At 41.2% G+C, this 14,147-nt stretch overlaps 1 pseudogene; it reads right to left on the bottom strand.

Moving 5' to 3' along the window:
- The window catches only part of LOC127653558 (R3H domain-containing protein 2-like), a 90,556-nt pseudogene extending 77,025 nt beyond the window's left edge, over positions 1-13,531 (bottom strand).
- Between the last annotated feature and the right edge of the window lie 616 nt (positions 13,532-14,147).

Genomic DNA, 14,147 nt, shown 5'->3' with positions numbered 1-14,147 from the left:
GAGGACTTTCTGCCCAAAGCTGCATCAGGAATTCAACAAGAAAGGGGTCTGGGTATCTCAGCGAGTATTGACGCTGACTATCACCCCTGGAGTCGCGAGTCCGAATCCAGTCCGTGCAGAGTGACTCCAGCCAGGTCTCCTAAGCAACCAAATTGGCCCGGTTGCTAGGGAGGGTAGAGTCACATGGGGTAACCTCCTCGGGGTTCTCGCTCTCAATGGGGCACGTGGTAATTTGTGCGTGAACCGCGGAGAGTAGCATGAGCCTCCACATGCTGCGAGTCTCATGCACAGGGTCACGTGATAAGATGCCCAGATTGACATTCTCAGAAGCGGACGCAACTAGGACTAGTCCTCCGCAACCCGGATTGAGGTGAGTAACCGCGCCACCACAAGGACCTACTAAGTAGTGGGAATTGGGCTTTCCAAATTGGGAGAAAATAAAAAACAAGAAGCTGCCTTGGAGTGTCCACAACTGAAGACTTGATGCGAATCAGCTTGGAGAGACCTTCGGTAGAGCAATTTGATCCTAGTCCTGCTGTGGACCGCTGGCTGAGCTCAAAGCGGGCCAGACGACCTGCTTACAAATGCTTCTGGACCAGTGATATCCTTTCGATCTAAACGGACTGAGCAGACTTTTTGGGGCGCTTAGAACGAAGAACTACTTTATTATAGAAGTGTTCATACCGTTCATACGGTTTAAAGCAGTTGAAATTGTAAATAATTACATAATTATTAAATAAATTCAGTTTGAAGCAGAATTAAAAATGTAAATATATCTTATAAATGTCTCCTTTTATCCATTATTTGATACATTTTCATTGCACCCCAAAAGTTCTTTATGTGCTCCTACATTTTTCAACTTATGATTGGTTAAAACACTCAACCGCTGCAAAAACATGTTGTAAATGGAAACCATTGGCGCAACAGGAGCACACTTAAATTGAATGCCGTTATCGTCAATATTCACGATTACATAATCATGGCAGCCAAAATCGCTTAATTGTGCAGCCCTACCAGTCTCTGCTAAATAATCGGTTTTGACAAGCAGGTAATGTTCATGGAACAATGACATCACTTGACGTCGCCAACTAATGGTCCTTGAAATGGTCTATATATTTATATACATAAATCAAAGCCTTTTGTAGTTTAATAAGCACATTAGTCCATAGGGTGAACTGCTTTACGAAGGGGAGAAGTCTGGTGAAGCCGCCTAAAGCATCCGGTTCTCTGCCAATATGTCAAAATAAAGGTCCCTTTTAACTAGACATCTGAAATGGAAAAAATGCGACAGCGTTACATTACTTAGTAGTAATGATAATGATAATTATAGGCTATATAAATAATTATTACACTTAAGCAATATCTCACAAGCAAGATTTTATTTTCTGCTTTCATGGACACTGTGATGCTCTACTGTATTTGACTAATTAAATACATTAAAAAACTCAAATATTGTGTTTTGGGATCAGTATAGATCATCTTCATTTAATAAAAATAATGCAATGATATGTTGAAAAGTTTTTGTTCTGTTTTCATTATAATACAATTCTATACGTTTATTTGATTAGACAGCTTAATGACAACATTTTATTAAATTTGAAAACATGGCCCTAAACACGGCGCCCTAATTACGGAGGAAAACACTGTTTAGAGCACACACCCTTCGGCCTTCTTCCTCTTCGTCATCTGTGCCAATTTAAGAGACGAACAGTCTTTATGAGGAAGGGGGGACTTAAAAACAATTTAACTTCACACAAAAACACATCTCGAGAGCCTTGAGTTCTGTTCCAATCTGTTGTGCTCCATCCTGCTGTTTTTGAATGGCACTAGTGCCAGCAAAAGGAATTAAAAAACAACATATCTCTGTCAGCCATTGGTTAGACAATAAATTGTCCTGCCTCAACCCCACCATTGATTGAGTCAATGACGCAATATTGGGATGCTCAAACAAAAAGAAGAGCACCACAGTCAACAGTGTAGACAGTTTTTTGTCAATTGAACCCTATAATAGCTCACATTGGTCTCGGCAGGAGTGGTGGTGGTGTAGTGGGCTAAAGCACAGAACTGGTAGGCAGAAGGTTGCCGGTTCGATCCCCACAACCACCACCATTGTCTCCTTGAGCAAGGCACTTAAATCCAGGTTGCTCCAGGGGAATGTCCCTGTAATAAGACGCATTGGATAAAAGTGTCTGCCAAATGCATAAATGTTAATGCATAATAAGGTGGGATAGGAAAAATTATTTTAACAAAGTGGACCAGCTCCCATCATGACCGATGCTCCACCTGGTCATCTAATGGTTAGACGGAGACCTGAAGACGCCATCATACCACAGTGTCTCGTGCCCATTGGGAAATTTAGTGGAGGATTGGTGATTATTTGTTGGTGCTTCAGCAAGGCTGTAATCGGGCAGATTCGTCTTTGTGAAGGACGCATGAATCAAACCACGTACAAGGTTATCCTGGAAGAAAACTTCCTTTTGCTCCGACAATGTTCCCCAACACTGAGGATTGGTTTCTCCAGCAGGACAATGCTCCATGCCACAGACAGGTCAATCAAGGTGTGGATGGAGGACCACCGGATCAAGACCCAGTCATGGCCAGCCCAAAGTCCAGACCTGAACCCCATTGAAAACCTCTGGAATGTGATCAAGAGGAAGATGGACGGCCACAAGCCATCAAACAAAGCAGAGATGCTTGAATTTGTGCACCAGGAGTGGCATAAAGTCACCCAACAGCAATGTGAAAGACTGGCAGAGGGCATGCCAACACACATGAAAGCTGCGATTGAAAATCAGGATTATTCCAGCAAACATTGATTTCTGAACTCTTCCTAAAGTAAAACATGAGTATCGTGTTGTTTAAAAATGAATATGAACTTCTTTGCATTATTCAAGGTCTGAAAAACAAAAATGGAAATACTTTGTTTACATTTCTTAAACTTACAAATACGAATATAACAGTAAAATGTAAGTAAATGTAAGTTATGTCCTGGCGAACAACACATTTCAACTGTTACCACAGTTAGTTCCGGTCCTCGAATCTGACTGTACGAGAGACGTTCCATGAGCACTGATGGTGTGACATCATCAGCACTCGGTCGCTTCATTGTGTGTATCACTCCGCGTTTATGCTGTTCTAAACTAAAGTGTATATGTAAGGAGTTACTGGCTTTATTTTTGACATTACCTATGTTAGCAAGCAGGTGGTGGCAAAATTGTATATTATTATTGTGTTGTGCAAGTATGTTGTTTATTGTAATTGTATATGTCTCGTTACCGTCATGACTGCTATGTTGCTCAGAACTGCACAAGACTTTCACCCACTGTTGCACTTGTGTACATGGTCGTGTGACAATAAAGTGATTTGATTTGAAGATCATTCTTGTGTGCCAGTTTGAGACATAGTGAATCCGTTAGTCATCGTTTACATAGAACTGCGCTCCGTGATCGCTCGAATTACTAGTACATTACCAAAACTGGGAAATAGCTTTAAACGGACAACTTCAGGATTAAGGCTCATGCTGAGAGACACAACAGACTGATTTATTACAGAACTCAAGTGCTTACCTTTTATTGGAGTTTCCACATTGGATACTGTTTAAAATGGCGGAGGACATCGCTGTTTCTATAGTGAATGACTCTTGCACACCGGCTACCGCAAAATAGAGAGGAATACCCCCGCTTGGATGTCTATTTTCCAATGAGAAATATCTGATTGGGTGTGGCAACAGGTGAACCTCTCTCTCTCTCTCTCTCTCTCTCTCTCTCTCTCTCTCTCTCTCTCTCTCTCTCTCTCTCTCTCTCTCTCTCTCTTGTTTATCCAATAACTTGTTAGAAACAGCACAAGCCATGATACTATTTCTGAAGTGAACATTTTGAATTAACTAACGGCAGTTTGGACACATCATTTGTTTTGAACCAGCAACGGCAGATTTGTTGCGTAATAAAGTAGTTCCATGCATAAATGCGTTTTTATGACCGTACTCGGTTTTTCCGCATTTTTTAAAATGTACTTGTTCATTGAACTGTTGTATACAAGCAATATCACACTCGCAACCGTGCTATATGGTCCTATATCGGCACTGCTGTAATTTCCTGCGGCCGAATCACAGCAGTGCTGATATAGGGCCATATCACACTCTTGCGAGTGTGATATTGCTTAAATATATACGTAAGGAATAATTGACGACGGGCCGTTGAATTATTAGAAAAATAATGCACACCCGGGTGGTAATGCGGTCACGACGCGAAGCGGAGTGGCCGTTACACTCGGTGTGCATTATTTTTCTAATAATTCAACGGCCCGGAGTCAATTATTCCGCTTATACTACAGTTACCACACCTCGAAACATTGTTCAGATGATGTGATTCTAGACGTTTGTCAAGTTTTTGTCATTAAAACGCTCTTGTATGTAGGACTAATTTCTTACGCATCTAATCCCATGCCTCCGTTGCTAATTCCAAAACGTCATTTAGAGTTAGTAACGGAGGTTTGAGCCACTGACAGCAGACTAATGCAGTTATTAGTGTAGTTATTAGAGAGACAGAGGTTGCAATAATGAGACAGAAAATCATGTAGCGTCATATTATTTAATTTATTTATTAATTCATACGTTATAATTCATTCGTTAATTCGAACGAATTTATTTATTAAAATTAAACTGCACGTTAAACACATTGACAGCCCAAGCTGTTGTTTTTTGGTGTTTTCTTCATGTTTTTCGCCCTCGAGTCGGTCTAGCTGTTCTTCGCTGATTGTTTTATGTCTTTTGTTGTTGCCGGCTGCCTTTGATGTCCTCTTCCGTTTATTTGTTTTTTCATCTGAGCTATCAATACTGCGGTCGCCCAGTTGTTAAAATGTTTATGTTCACCATAAATATTAAAATTTACTTCCGGAAAATCAAAATAGTCTGTCATTTTTTTCCTCTTGAAGTTGAAGTGGATTTGTCGCTGTCACTTCTTGTTATGAATTGTATCCTATTTTCCGTTATTACAGTTGACTACGCGAAGTGATATGGAACTGTAATGCGGTCAAGACCTGCCTGGAACTACTTTAGCCGTGCGTTTCCCTGAAAATAATTGCACACCTTAGAACGTTCTCAACCAATCAGAATCAAGCATTCAACAGCCCTGTAGTATAAATATATATATATTCCATTAATTGCAATCTTGATTGTGATCTCAGTGTTGATCTCAACACTGATTCTTAAAATCACAAGATCTTATCTTTATGCCAGGGGTTTTCATTATGTCGTTTGCAAGACAACCAATACCTGATTGTCCTTAAAAGGGCAAAATAAAAGAGAGAGAATAGAGACATAAAAATTTGGTATTATTAGCATTAAGTATTAACAAAATCACACATTTCAGCTGGGAAATTCTCTTAAATTTGGCTGAGCTGACATGAAATAACCCACGAGCCAATTTGAAAATAGACTGTATAATTTGCACACTCTCATCACCCACCCACTGTGCCAATGAGCCCACCCCTACCATCCTGTTTGGATCTGTCTGTCTGTCACAGCGGGAGGTCTCATTCTCGGTCCTAGCTCAAGGCAGGTAACTGACAGCCTAGCATGGCGCTTTGCCACCGTAAGAACTCCAATTCTCAGCATTGCCCCCCAGTCACTGCCATCCAGCAGCCATTAATAATTCAAAAGCAAAAATCCATGGGGAGAGAGAGAGAGAGAGAGAGAGAGAGAGAGAGAGAGAGAGAGAGAGAGAGGGTGGTTGTGCAGAAAGAAAAAATAGGGAAACAGCAAATGAGGACAGAAGAGAGAGAGCGAGAGAGAGAGAGAGCGCGAGAGAGAGCGCGAGAGAGAGAGAGCGAGAGAGAGCGCGAGAGAGAGAGAGCGAGAGAGAGAGCGAGAGAGAGAGCGAGAGAGAGAGCGAGAGAACACAACGGATGAAAAGAAAGTGGGAATTAGAGGAAGAGAAGGAAGGTGCGAGATGAAAAAGAGAGTGTCTAACAGAATCATGGATATGGGAGTCAGAGATGAGCGGGCGAGCGAGCGAGCGAGCGAGCGAGAGAGAGAGGAGGGAGGGAGGGAATTTACAGCACATGCTCACTGCTCCAGCAGGCTTCTATATATAGCTCTTCAAATCTCTCAAGAAAAAAAAAAAAAAACAGCACACTGCCTGCGCTGCTGCAAACCACCATAAGAAAAACAAAAACCACACACACATGCACATCATAACACAACCACAATTACACACAGAACTGCTCGAACACTGTGATCTGCACTAAATCTGGACTGTTCGCCATGTTCAGTCCCAACATGAACACATGAAGCCATCATCACACAGCACCTTCATCAATATTACAGCAGCCCTTACAGCTAAATATGAGCGTGAACACACTCCATCTCACACACATCGGCATCTGTGGGAGGACTGCGCCAAACAGATCCGCAAACATGCTTTAACTTCAATCCGCATTGGTTTAGACAATATTACCGTGTAAACACACTGATTAGGTTAGTTTTAATTAAACCACAACTTTAGACACAGCTTTGTCTGCATGTATGGCAACATAATTAGATGCTGTGAGGGAAACAACCTAACAGGGTGTTATTATTTAAAAACTAGTCACTAAATTAATAATTAAGTATCCGTTCTAGGACTTTGTCTGCATTTAAAATGTTTTGAAGACATTGTTGATCAGAATGTAATTCATATGTATTTAAATAGTTTTTTATATTTAAGTAGATACATTCCTAAACAGTGCCATTGGTGCCCAGTTGGCACAGATTTTTATTCAACAGGTATGCTAGGTTATAATTCATGGGCGAGCTGATGAGACCGCAATGCCAACAAACAGAGTCGGCAGACTTTTCGGTGCATTCACATAATATTTTCGGCACCGATTTGGGGGAAAATCAGAAATCGGTGCGATTCTGTGGAATGGATTTAAATATGGTACATTAAGCTAAACAGCTAAGAGCATAAGACTCTTATTGGCAGCTTAAAATGACAACAAATTAGCCTAAACATTTATTAAACATACACATAAGGGTTGAGGAACGTGTGGAACTTTGTGAATGAAGGGTGTTCCAATTAACCCTTTTCCTAAGCCCCGCCCTAAAAGTGCTTCTGACCAATCCAGTCTTAGCAACCCTTGTTGCCCTGCCGCCAGCACTCATGACACATGTTTGATATTGTCTAATGACAGCCTATTGAAGTAATGTGTGTTTGAGTCCTTTTAAGCAGGATTTTATCCAAATAATCCAAAAAAATCAAGCACGTTGTTGCCGGATCGTTTGTAATAGAGACGTGAGTAACCCAGAGAAGATACACGCAATGTTTTCCTTTCTTTCATATTAAATAATCTTAAAATAAATCTGGAGAACAGCATGATATGGATTAAACTACGCCAGCCCTCATTCCCAAATGAACATATAACTCAGTGTTTCCCATTAATTGCCCCGCCACGGTCTCATAATGAACCGAAAATATTTTTGCACTTCTCATTCTCGTAATAACATAAAATAAAGGTCGTTTTGCGTTCTCTCGCATGCGCCAGTCAGTTCAGTCAGCTCCTCACCTGCTGCTGTCAACTCATGATTAACGTAAATTAACGTTAGCGTTACTAGGTTAATTGGCAAAGTGCACATCTCTCGCGTGTGCCAGTCAGTTCAGTCAGCTCCTCACCTGCTGCTGTAAACTCATGATTAACGTAAATTAACGTTAGCGTTACTAGGTTAATTGGCAAAGTGCACCTCTCTCGTGTGTGCCAGTCAGTTCAGTCAGCTCCTCACCCGCTGCTGTAAACTCATGATTAACGTAAATTAACGTTAGCGTTACTAGGTTAATTGGCAAAGTGCACATCTCTCGCGTGCGCCAGTCAGTTCAGTCAGCTCCTCACCTGCTGCTGTCAACTCATGATTAACGTAAATTAACGTTAGCGTTACTAGGTTAATTGGCAAAGTGCACATCTCTCGCGTGCGCCAGTCAGTTCAGTCAGCTCCTCACCCGCTGCTGTAAACTCATGATTAACGTAAATTAACGTTAGCGTTACTAGGTTAATTGGCAAAGTGCACATCTCTCGCGTGCGCCAGTCAGTTCAGTCAGCTCCTCACCTGCTGCTGTCAACTCATGATTAACGTAAATTAACGTTAGCATTGCTAGGTTAATTGGCAAAGTGCACCTCTCTCGCGTGCGCCAGTCAGTTCAGTCAGCTCCTCACCCGCCGCTGTCAACTCATGATTAACGTAAATTAACGTTAGCATTGCTAGGTTAATTGGCAAAGTGCACCTCTCTCGCGTGCGCCAGTCAGTTCAGTCAGCTCCTCACCCGCCGCTGTAAACTCATGATTAACCTAAATTAACATCAGCGTTACTAGGTTAATTGGCATAACGTTATACTGCTTACGGCTTGTTCACTAGCTAGCTATCATTAGCAGTCAGAGGTAATGTTAAAAGATAAAAAGCTGAAACTGACATGCCTAGTTTGTACCCTGCTTTTCAGAATGAGCATACAACATTATTTTAAGAGACGTCAAACCCCAGATGAGATTTTAGCCGATCGCTTTTGGCGAGACAGACCTTGGCTCTGTTTGTGAACAGCTGTCAATTAAACCCTGGCTGGGGGTGAAGAGCATCATGTACATGGGGAAGAATTGGGGGCGCCGTTTCTCACAATTCAATTTATATCAAAGTTGCGTACTGCAGCTTTAAGAGCACAAAACTGTTTACAAGTGCACAATACTAGCCTAATAATTATGCTCTCAAAGTGCACCAGATGGAAGTATTTAACTTTCAATCTTAAGGCCCCGTAAGGGACCCCCCCTAGAGGGTCGGAGGTCCACCCCCCATAGTCTCACAAAATCCTGTGGGAAACACTGTATAACATCTGCATCAACATCTACACTGCAGGGCCAAAAAAACTGGTTTGACTCTCCCATCAATACAAGATCTCGACCAAAAATAAACGCAACTCTGGACAGAAATAAACGTTGTGACGTTGCATAAGATAATCAAAGCTAAAGGCGGTCCAATGAAATATTAGACCATGTGACTTTTTATTTTGGGCCAGTCAGTGTACATTTACTCCAAGATAAATGAAAGCTAATAACTGAACGTTAACTCATTTATGTATTGATTAAAGTCATAGTAAAAGCAATAGTAGATAAACCGTTCACAGCATCAAAACGAGTGTTATGAGTCGTTATAAACCGCTGTTCACTGATGATATTACAGGTGTAACCGCTATTAAATTCAAGTGACTAATAATCGTTTGCCTTGATTCTGATTCAGTCTACACAGTTTCTGCATAACTTAATTTCTTTTACAACAAACTTCTGATAAATATGCATTAAAATGCCACTCTTCATATCAGCCCATGTAAAAATATTATCCATTCCGTTAATGAGAATATATAGCCCAAAACAACGCTCACAGCATTCTCCCATTCATTCCAATAGGGAGTTCTGCAGAGCAACGCTAACCAAGGGGGGCGGAGCTTAGGGAAGGCTTAATTCTGTGGAAATCCCAATATACTGGTTAGACATGACAATGAGAGCAGTGCAAACTGATTGCAGATCAAACATTAAACTGTAAAACAGGGTCAACAGGACTCACAAGAGAGCGGCAGTAAGCACGTGAGCAAACAGAGAATGCTGATAATTAAGCATTTCTGTACTTGCACCAACCACACTCATGAATAATTCAGCACAGATTGATGTTCTCAATTCTGAACTAAAACAGGCACCACAAATCTAGTGTACTAGTAGCTCGAGCAAGGGTCGGAAACCTTTTTGACATGTAATGCCATTTTTTATTCAGCTGGTCAATGACTGTGCCGAAAAATGACCCGAGTTTCACTTGCACTCCAATGGAGGCTTATGCTGATTTGTCCGTTAAGCACCCTCTTGAGGAGGACACCTTAAAATTTGAACGACTTTGTCTAGAGGTCGACTGATATATCGGTTTTGCTGATTAATTGGCACCGATAACAGATTTCTGGAACTATCGGTTATCGGGAAAAATCCACACTGATTGCGTCCGGTGCTGGAGCGGCTGGGAAGGAACCGCTGTCGTTATACAGTATGAGCGCGCCCACTAGTGGCCAAATAAAAACCATCACTTCACTGATGCCTTGTGGTGTTTGTTTTGACAAGTCAGACTACATGGAGCGGACAATTCAGATGCGGATTTAAAACATCAACAATGAAAAGCTATTTATACAATACACCAGGGGTGCCCAATACGTCGATCGCAAAGGCAATGCTGGTAGATCGCACACAATTTAAATGTACTTTCGTTAAATTTTACTCAAAATAAATATAATGTCTTTCTTTTAGTTTCTGTCTGACTTGTACTTGACGAGTAAATATTGACCTTGCGAGGTTTTGTTTATTCAGTTGCCATGACAACTAGGTTTGCGCATACGCGCCTTCCAAGGACTTCTGAGAACAGAGCGCGAAATTGCGATGCTACTGCCCGGATTAGGCAAAACTGAATGGAATCAGACAGTAGCTAATCCGGGTAGTAGCATCGCAATTTCGCGCTCTGTTCTCAGAAGTCCTTGGAAGGCGCGTATGCGCAAACCTAGTTGTCATGGCAACTGAATAAACAAAACCTCGCAAGGTCAATATTTACTCGTCATCAGAATAAGGTAAATACAATGGCTATTGTAATCTATTGTGCTGTAGGTGTTTTGGGTTTAGTTTTAAACGGAATGATATCAACATTGAACATTATTATATATTTTTTTATTAATTACAAGATGAATTCCATGTAGGGATACATGCAGTAGTCCCAACAAGCATTTTCTTATTTTAAATGATCTTATTGAGTTAAAAAAGCGTGGGCACCCCTGCAATACACTACAGTATACGTCAGATCACTATAAAGTAATTAATTTGTTGACTAGATGCTGCATTAGTAGAGAACAGCAGTATGAAGCTGAGAGGATGCTAACATTAAAGCTAACCTCAAGTGCTCAGAACAATGTGACAAAAATACACGCAGGTCCTACTTAAATGTTTAAATATCACGATTGTTACTATCTATTAGCATTCGTTTACATCCAGCTGGTCACGTTTGCATTCGTTAGCCTTGCATATTTAAAGCTAGTGACGCGAGAAAGCAAACTAATATCTTCAATAGTTTCACGCAGCCGAGAGAAACGAATGGATGGTTGCAAAAGCGTTCGGTGTGAACAGCCCCTTACAGTTGGTGGAGGTCTTTGGTTGTTGCGTCTTGCTCTCTTAAGCGTTTCTCAGATTATGAGTCGTTTAAATGCTTTGTCAGGAAAGATGTTCAACTTGGATATATGTGTCTCGAGATCCTCACGTTTGGTTCCAGTCTGTAGCGTTTCATCTGATTGAACAGCCCCCTATAGTCTGAGCCGCTACACCACCGAGTTCAGCCGGATACCACTGCTATCTGGGAATATTGCTACTCTACATACAACTGCACTGAATAAAAAACAATGTGGTGTATCGCTGTTATTATGAAGCTTGAGTCTGGCGTAGTAGGAATCAAGAGTAACACCATGTGACCTGTCTATGGAAGCGTTCACACCCCTCGTTTTACTTTTCAGTAAACATTTGAGAATATGGAGCAACTAAAACGATTTTATGCGCATTGAAAATGAAATGCTCTCTTTTAACAGCCAGAATAGTAATGATCTATGCATTAATATAACAGTGCTGAATGGTTTATGTATTTATTGCGCCCTCTTGTGGACTAAGGAAATAACGACACATTAAAATTTGAATATTAGTTCATATATAGTTATATATTTATTTCATTTAAAAAGTACAATGCATTTTCATGGTTCAGTCAATATTGTTTATTTTGTAAGTTCAGCACTATTTCATTCGGAGTGTTATTTTTCATTCAGCATCAACTGAAATATCGGTTGATTAATCGGTTATCGGCAGGTACTGGCCAACTTCGCTATCGGTATTGTGTGTTTAAATGGAAAGAACGCAGTTGTGTGGCACGCTAAAGGAGCTGTGCTAAGCTCTCTGCTCACAATCTGTTCACCATCAGGAAGCTTCTTTATTCAGCGCACTATTTCATATTTCATACAGAGTGGGGTAGGAGAAAGCAAAATGTAAATTCACATTCTAATAAATTAATTTTGAGCAAACGATAATGTTTATCTTTGCAAGAAGATACATTGCTTTACAAAACTGAGTTCAAGCACACGCAAAATAACTGTGCGCTCCAAAGGTCATCTTGTGCATTCAAACCTTTTTGTGCTCTCAAAATATCATCATGCGTGTGCAAAACCACTTTTTGTGCGCTCAATTTCATCTTGCGAGAGCAGAAACTTTTTTGTGCACACAAAATATAATCTTGTGCATGCATTAATGTTTTTTGCACTCAAAATATCCATATGCGCATGCAAAATACATTTTTGTGCGCTCAATTTCAATCTTGCATGTGCAGAAACATTTTGGTGTGCTCAAAATATCATCTTGTGCATGTGCAAAATCACTTTTTGTGCCCTCAATTTCATCTTGCGTGTGCAGAAAAATGTTTGTATGCTCAAAATATCATCTTGCGTGTGCAAAATCACTTTTTGTGCCCTCAATTTCATCTTGTGTGTGCAGAAATGTGTGTGTGCTCAAAATATCATCTTGTGCATGTGCAAAATCACTTTTTGTGCCCTCAATTTCATCTTGCGTGTCCAGAACATTTTTTGTGTTCTCAAAATTTCATCTTGCAATATAATTTTGCGCGTGCAGAATTGTGGCGCATATACAACTCCATAGCATGGCACCGTGACATATCACCCACTGAGGAGCCAAAAATCGCGTGTTTAAAGAGAAAGAACGCAGTTGCGTGGCACGCTAAAGGAGCTGTGCTAAGCTCTCTGACCACATTCGGTTCACCATCAGTGAGCTTCTTTATTCAGCGCGCTATTTGAAATTGCAAGCGACGAGACGCAACCAGAACGCTCCCAACGCGACGCGTCAAAATTATAACGCTACTTTTATATGACCGTGAGCGCGCGAGTTGCGCGTCAATCATTGTAAGCGTTTCAGTCGCACCACACCGCGTTGCTTCAAGTGGAGAGAATTATCCTTCATTCTACCAAACTGAAGACTAATATTACCCTTGCAAGCAAACCACAGAAACACACATGATACCTGTACAATAAAAAGCGTTCAACGCGCGTCACTTACCGTTTAATCACTTGTGCTCATTCAATACGCAGAAACACCGGCGGCCTCCGCTGTTGTTTAGCGTTTGGAGGGGTGTTGTGGCACTGTTGCTCTGTTTCAGTTTATTTAGAATGAATAATTATTCAACAACATAGCTTAATTAATTAGCCTGTGGTGGCTAAGCGAGCGCGAGCTAGGTCGAGATGACAATCGGCCGCCTCAAGAACTCTTAACGGCATTACTATCGCTCGGGATAGGCTAGGGAATCAGTTTCAAACCGATTACACACTGTGCACACACACCGAGCCCCCGGTTAACGAAAAACGACAGCCCGCTGTCGCTTAATGCCGTTAAATCACCACCAAGCACGAGCTCGCGGGCAGCTATCGCGACTTCGACTGTCAACAGAGTGCTGTAATCAAGCCACAGATCGTTTATCAGAGACGGGCCACTTCTATTCAAATGAATGTGAGAAATTGGAACGCTCAACCAAGGAGCTCTGAGCGTTCAACGGTCAACAGACGTAGAAAGGAAGTCCCGCCTTACGGTTAAAACAGCCAATCACCATTTAAATACAGACATCACCTTTCAATCAACCATAGAACGCGCACGCGCATGAGCTATACAACTCGGGTAAATTCCATTTTTTAGGGTAATATGAGGGAAAGCATCACAATTTATGATACTAGTATTGTCATATTTTATAGCTATTTTGAAATATGTTCTTTGATCATTATCTTGACCAACCGTTTTTGAGATTTCTGTCTATCTTCATTCAAGTAGATTGGAGCTGCACTTTCATGACTGGAAATAAACTCCCGAGAGCGTTCCAAACATGGCCGGCAGTGGACTGACTTACTAGAGAGACTTTTATCAAACCTGAACTTAAGTAGGCGGGGCCGTGACGTCACGTGTAAACCTTATGGCACGACAGGAACAAAATTGCATTTCTGTGTATTTTGTTGTGAACCTTGTGATATTCTTTGGTAAATTATAAATGCCTGAATGCAAATTTGGCAGATTTAAAC

This window comes from Xyrauchen texanus, chromosome 13 (genome assembly GCF_025860055.1).
Source record: "Xyrauchen texanus isolate HMW12.3.18 chromosome 13, RBS_HiC_50CHRs, whole genome shotgun sequence".
Classification (NCBI taxonomy): Eukaryota; Metazoa; Chordata; class Actinopteri; order Cypriniformes; family Catostomidae; genus Xyrauchen; species Xyrauchen texanus.
The sequence above is the reverse complement of the archived record's forward strand: the minus strand, read 5'-3'. Positions and strand labels throughout refer to the sequence as shown.